The sequence below is a fragment of the Rosa rugosa genome, chromosome 1 (genome assembly GCF_958449725.1).
Source record: "Rosa rugosa chromosome 1, drRosRugo1.1, whole genome shotgun sequence".
In the NCBI taxonomy this organism is placed as follows: Eukaryota; Viridiplantae; Streptophyta; class Magnoliopsida; order Rosales; family Rosaceae; genus Rosa; species Rosa rugosa.
In genome coordinates this window covers 28,721,467-28,727,770 of record NC_084820.1, presented here as the reverse complement: position 1 = coordinate 28,727,770, position 6,304 = coordinate 28,721,467, and the positions used below count along the sequence as shown (strand labels likewise).

The 6,304-nt window shown below is 38.1% G+C and overlaps 1 long non-coding RNA gene across 1 annotated transcript; it reads left to right on the top strand.

Annotated features, from left to right (window-relative positions):
* Positions 1 to 1,265, top strand: LOC133724526 (uncharacterized). The gene is made up of 2 exons (XR_009853752.1): positions 1 to 217; positions 889 to 1,265. It is a non-coding gene; the product is annotated as an uncharacterized LOC133724526 (long non-coding RNA).
* The last annotated feature ends 5,039 nt before the right edge of the window (positions 1,266 to 6,304 follow it).

The following is a 6,304-nucleotide window of genomic DNA, read 5'->3' as shown; positions in this document are numbered from 1 at the left end:
TCAAGTATTGTCTTTTAGTTTGATGTGTCAAACACTTGCTGATATTTGGTTTTCTCTCTCTTTCTTCTTCTTTCTTTTCTTTTCAGAGAGATAATGAAGATGAAGAGTTATATATGTAGTGTTTTTGTCCCAACAAATCATCTATATATAGGTGATATATTTCTCGTTAACTCCAAAGATATCATAAGACCAAATCTGTCTATCCGAGAAGGCATAGGTATGTTTTATCTCTCTTCGATTTACCAACTTGTTGTATTGTGACCATATTGTCTCTTTGTTTATTGATTTTTTTTTTGGGGACGTGAGGAATGATTGATTTAATCATATACAGTGATCTAGATTGTAATGCTATTTACTATTATGCTTGGCTCTTACAAGGGATGGTTTAATTGGTAATATTGGCAGCATACAAGGGTGGAACTAGGAAAAATTTAAGGGAAGGGCAAAGGCAGCATAGGCCCTAACATTTTTGTTTGCAAGAAACTACGTGGGCTGAGTATTCCTTGTGGGTGGTTTCGCCCTTGACAGCGTAGGCCCTTAATACAGCTCTTCTAGAGCACTTTAGGCCGCCATGACTTCCATGTTCTTGTTGTAGACGTGGTTGAGCTCTCTGCACTCCAGGTTTGCCCACCTGAAACAGTGGGCAAAACAGTTTCTTCAGTACTCATAAAACTAAAAATTAGATGTTGAGTATAGATGTAAAGCATGTCATGATTTTAGATGTACTCTTTGTACCAGTCCATATAGTTACGCTAAGTAGTTATTATATAGGTAGTCGCCCTTAACAGATGCACATTTGAGTTTGTTTGTCCGGTTTTGTGTTCCTAATGTGTAGTGGCAAAAGGGAATGCATCAATATAATGGTTGTCTTTTCTCTCGATAATGCAGAGATCATTGTTTCTGGGGGTATGACAATGCCCCAAATCATTTCTCCTCAAGAAAGGGTTACCCAACAGAGTGATAAAATTCCTTTGAACAGAATAAAGTGATGTCATCAAACAAGAGACGATCCTGGTAAGATTATAATTCTTTCCTTGTCTGCCAAGATGTATCGAGGATCAAAGTCTTCTCAGTGCGCTGGAACTATGAGATTAGGTTGTTCATAATAGTAGGCTTTATGATGAAATAGTATGCCTCTTTTGATTTTGTAGTGATGCTCATATTTGGAAGTGCATTTGTATACCATTTAATTATGCATCTGTGTTCATTTATAGAACCAAATGATTCTTTAGTATATATAAATTTATTGAGCCGTTCAATTACGATGGGTACACTTCCTGCATCTTGTTCATGATGTGATAATTGTTGGCCATTGAAGTTTGTAATTATAGTTTATGGTGCTTTAGTTGCTGGCTGTGAGCGTTTGGCATAACATTCAATTGCTAAAAATACTGCAAGTAGCACCTCTAGAAAATCAACACGGGTGTCAAGAAAACTGTATAGATGTTCTTTGGAATGCTCAGATTCAATTGGAAGCAACTCAAGATTTGAAGCTGTTCCATTTTTCAGAGGAAAGCTGCGATTTTTATTTATTAATTTTTTTTCACAGTGCACTTAATATTGTTTCACCATAGAATTGACCTGCATTGGGCAACCTAAGTCCGCTGGATAGATCATGGGTTGAAAATAAGCACCAAAAATGAAAAAAGAAAAAAGGATTAGTATGCTGAATTGAATCTGCCCTCCCACTTAAGAGGGCAAGCTCTTCCTGGTGTTGCTCAACTGAGGTAGTTTTCATGGCGGTGGCAGATGGTGGGCATTGTTTTTCATGTGGCCATTGTTGATTGGAATTTAGTGCTCAGATATTTCGCAGTGTTTTCAAGACAAACCCAACTCTTCACGAAGTTGTGCAGCAACAACCTCTCCAGAGTCAATTAGGGTTGTGATTTGTGAAACAGTTCGACACAGCTCGGGTGCGTATCGAGTTTCGGCTGGATTTTAGCTTGTTCGAGCTGGGCTTGTAATACACAAGCCGAGTTTGAGCTATAGTATGTTCAGCTCCTGGGCAATTCGTATTTAATTATGAGTTAACTCAAATTAAGCTAGAGCTTGACTATTAGATGTTTTTCTATATAGTTTTTGTTACACAATTAATAATAAAAGGCGTTTACAAGGTAATCATTTTTATTGTAATAAAAAATTAATACTAAAACCTTTGCTTAACACACAAGCTAGGTTTTAGAGGGAGCCTCAGTCTTTAGCGAGCTTCAACTATACTACATGTAACATAATTTATGGAATTAGCATCTCCAGTACTAGCACTGGGGTCTCCATCGGTATAGTTACTTCTCTTTAACAGAAATCCAGGTTTTCTTGGTGAAGGAAGAGCTGCATCGTTGCCTAACACAGACACAACTTTTGACATGGTTGACCGGTCATTTGCGTACTCTTGCACGCACAGGAATGCGATTTGAATGCATCGTAGAACTTCACTTATGGGGTAGGATTCTCCCAAAGATGGGTCGACGATTTCCAAGGCTCGGCCTTCTTTCCACAAGTCCCAAATCTGAAAACCATTTACGACAGAGGATCAAGTTTGACATCAGACTTCACTGAGTAGGTTCATGAAGTCGTGATTAATGATTGTGAAAATAGCTAGACTAGCTTGTACGCTTACATGTCCAATCAAATTTGTGTCAGGATTATCATAGTAGTAACCGGCGTTCTTTCTGCCAGTAACAATTTCTAGCAGCAAAACACCGAAACTGTAGACATCAGACTTCACTGAAAATAGTCCTTCCATTGCATACTCCGGTGCCATGTAACCACTATGACAACAAAAAGAAAAGTGATTATAAGCAAACTTCTTTCATTATATAGTTAACCAAATTTGTTGTCTTTGGATTGTGTACTTGGTGAGGTTGTGTTTTCAAATTGATTACACTCATTTAGCTCGTGGTCATAACATGGAGGAAATGAAATAACACATGACTAATTAGGACTGATAATTTAGTATGATATTGATCAAATTGGAGGAAACTTACTATGTTCCAACCACGCGATTTGTATTTGCTTCAATTTGGTTTGCTCCGAATATTCTAGCCATACCAAAATCTGCAAGTTTGGGGTTCATATCATAATCCAGTAGAACATTGCTGGCCTTTAGGTCTCTATGGATGATTCTTAATCTCGAATCTTGATGAAGATACAAGATCCCTCTAGCAATGCCAAAGATAATCTCCAAGCGTCTTGTCCAATCCAGAAATGTCCTTTTCTGTTCATCTGGAATATGTTTTTAGATTATATAACTTTCTTGCTTGCTTTAACTTAATTTATGGTACTACAGCGAGAGGAAGACATACTGAAAATGAAAGAGTCCAGGCTTTTGTTAGGCAGGTATTCATAGATTAGCATCTTCTCTTCATCTTGAACGCAGTAGCCTAAGATTCTCACAAGGTTCCTGTGTTGAAGTTTTGCAATCAGCACAACTTAATTTGAAACCCATCCACCCAGTTGCTATTATGGTCTCTGATAACCCCTCCTGCAACAATTTTCCTAGAGGAGGAGACTCTAGTCCCATCAATATTCAATTTGAAGTAGTTTGAAGGAGGTCTGCTCCAAGACAACATAGTGTAGCTGTACATGGTGTCAGAGTTGGCCTTTGATTGGGCACATATCCATTCTTCTGCATAATCCCAGATGATCCTCTCAGGGCAGGCATGCATGACAAACTTAGGATCAAAAATCACCTTATTCCTCCACTTCCAAATGAACCATAAGACAAAGACAAATAAACTACACCACGTAATATTATTCTTGATCCTTGTATGGCAATGAAGCTGAACAACCACCCAACTATTCCAATCCAGAGAGAAAGAGTTAAGAATCAGGTTTTAGGAAAGATTTCCAAATGGCCATAGACCTGTGGCAATCTCTAAATAAATGAAGAAGACTTTCATCAGCAGAATTGCAAATGGGGCAAGTAGGGTTGGCAGTGAGGCCTCTTCTGGCTCTTTGCACATTAGTGAGAATCTTTTTATGGAAAACACTTCAAATAAAAGTCTTCAGCTTAGGAGGGCAGCTCAAGTTCCAGATAGCATTCCAATGAGGATTGCAGGGACCATTAATATCCAACATGGAGTTGTAAGCAGATTTGACAGAAAATCACCCATTTGAGGTTGCATTCCATATAAGCACATCCTTGCCACAATCATCAAATCCAGTTGGGACATTAATAATTAAGCTCACTAAATCACTGGGGACCACAGAAGCTAAAAGCAAAGCATCCCAAACAGTTTCATCCCAAAATTCACAAATGGTGGCATTATCATTAATAGTGGCAGAAGGTAAAGCAAAGTTGATCAAAGCAGTAGGTAGGAGCCAGTAATCATACCAGAACTTGATTTTTTTGGCCATCCCCAACTCTCCACTTGAGATTTTTCCTTAACATAACAGCACCATGGGAAATGCTTCTCCTGGTACTAGAACAATCAGGAGGGGGCAAGTAGTTATCATCAGTTATACAACAATTTTTGAGATACTTTTCAGAGTAAATGGAAGCCCATAAGCCAGAATCTTGCTGAAAAAGTCTCCAACTGGCCTTAGCTAGCATGGCTTGATTCATGTCAGCAGTTTTTTTGATTCCTAAGCCACCAAGTTTCTTTGGTTGACAAATAGTCTCCCATCCAACAAGATGAACTTTTTTATTTTCATTTGAGTCTCCCCATAGGAAATCTCTGTTCAGCTTATCAATTCTATCACAGAGACTCACAGGAAGCTTAGCAGTTTGCATTGCATAAATGGGGATTGAAGAAGTAACAAACTGAATCAAGGTGAGCCTGCCTGCCATGCTGAGCACCTTACTTTTCCAGCTAGAGAGTCTACTCTGAACTTTGTCAAATAGACTATCATAAGTATGCTTGTTCACTCTCGAGTGAATTAGAGGCATTCCCAAATATTTTCCAAGATCATTTGTCAGATGAGAGCCACAAGTTCTGCTAATTTCAGAAGCCAATCTTTTACAAGTGTTTGGGGAGCAGAAAATTAATTAAAGATTTTTCATACCTAACAGTTTGACCAGAAAGAGAACAGAAGGCATCCAAACAACTCTTTAGGGTGTAATCCTGGTAAGGAGAAGCTTCAGCAAATAGCATGAGATCATCAGCAAAGAAAAGATGGGAAACTTTTGGCCCGGATTGAGAGGCCCTAACAGGCTTCCAATTGCCAATATCAACAGTAGACTTGATTAGGTGTGAGAGTTTTTCCATACATAGGAGAAAAATATAAGGTGAGAGGGGGTCCCCATGCCTAATACCCCTTTGAGCTTTGAAAGAGCTAGTTAATTCACCATTCAAGCAAATCTGGAAGCTAGTAGAAGTAATGCAGCTCATAATAAGTTTAACCAAACAATGGGGAAGCTGAGCTTCATAGAGAACCATTTCAATAAAGTTCCAGCTAAGTCTATCATAGGCTTTAGATAGATCCACTTTCCAAGCAAAAAAACCTAAGGCACCATAGGATTTTTTGAACTTGAAAAGCATTTCTTGAGCAATCATAACATTATCAGATATATGTCTACCAGGGACATAACTAACCTGATTGGGACTTATGAGATGTTTCATCAAAGGCCTAATCCGAGCCACAATGACCTTGGAGATAACTTTGTCGATAGTAGTGCATAGGCTGATTGGCCTAAAATTAGTCATGTGTTGAGGGCCATCGACCTTAGGAATAAGAGAGATGATTGTGTGATTTAGGCCAGGAGGAATAACACCAGACCTGAAAGCGTCATTCACCACATTAAAGATTTCACAAGAGTAAAGTTGCCAGTGATGTTGGAAAAAAAATAGCAGGGAAACCATCAAATCTAGGAGCTTTGAGACCACCAATGGCAAAGAGAGAGTCCTTCACTTCAAGGAGAGAAACAGGTTTATAGATATTGTTAAGAGCATCTTGATCAATCTCAGGAAAGAGCCAGGGAATTATAAATCTATTGTCATTATACCAGATAGTTTAGTTCAAGAATAAATTACCCTAATTTAGATATATATATATATATATATATATATATATATATATATATATATTGAGTAAAAAGGTCATCCATTCATTATAATTTAGCAAGCAGTACAAAAACGACGTACCCTTAAAGGTCGTCATAAAACGTCATTTACAGAGTACTCTAAAATCCTATTCTAAAGATAGAATAAGAAGCCAAATACCCCAAGTACACCCACCTTTTAAAGTTACGCACTTTTATTCTAAACAAGAACTAAGAACTCCGAAGGTTTAAAAGAACAACAGAGTTAATAGTTCCTGCGGCCTGAAGAAGAAATTAAAGAGTACTAGGAGAAGAGGATGAAAA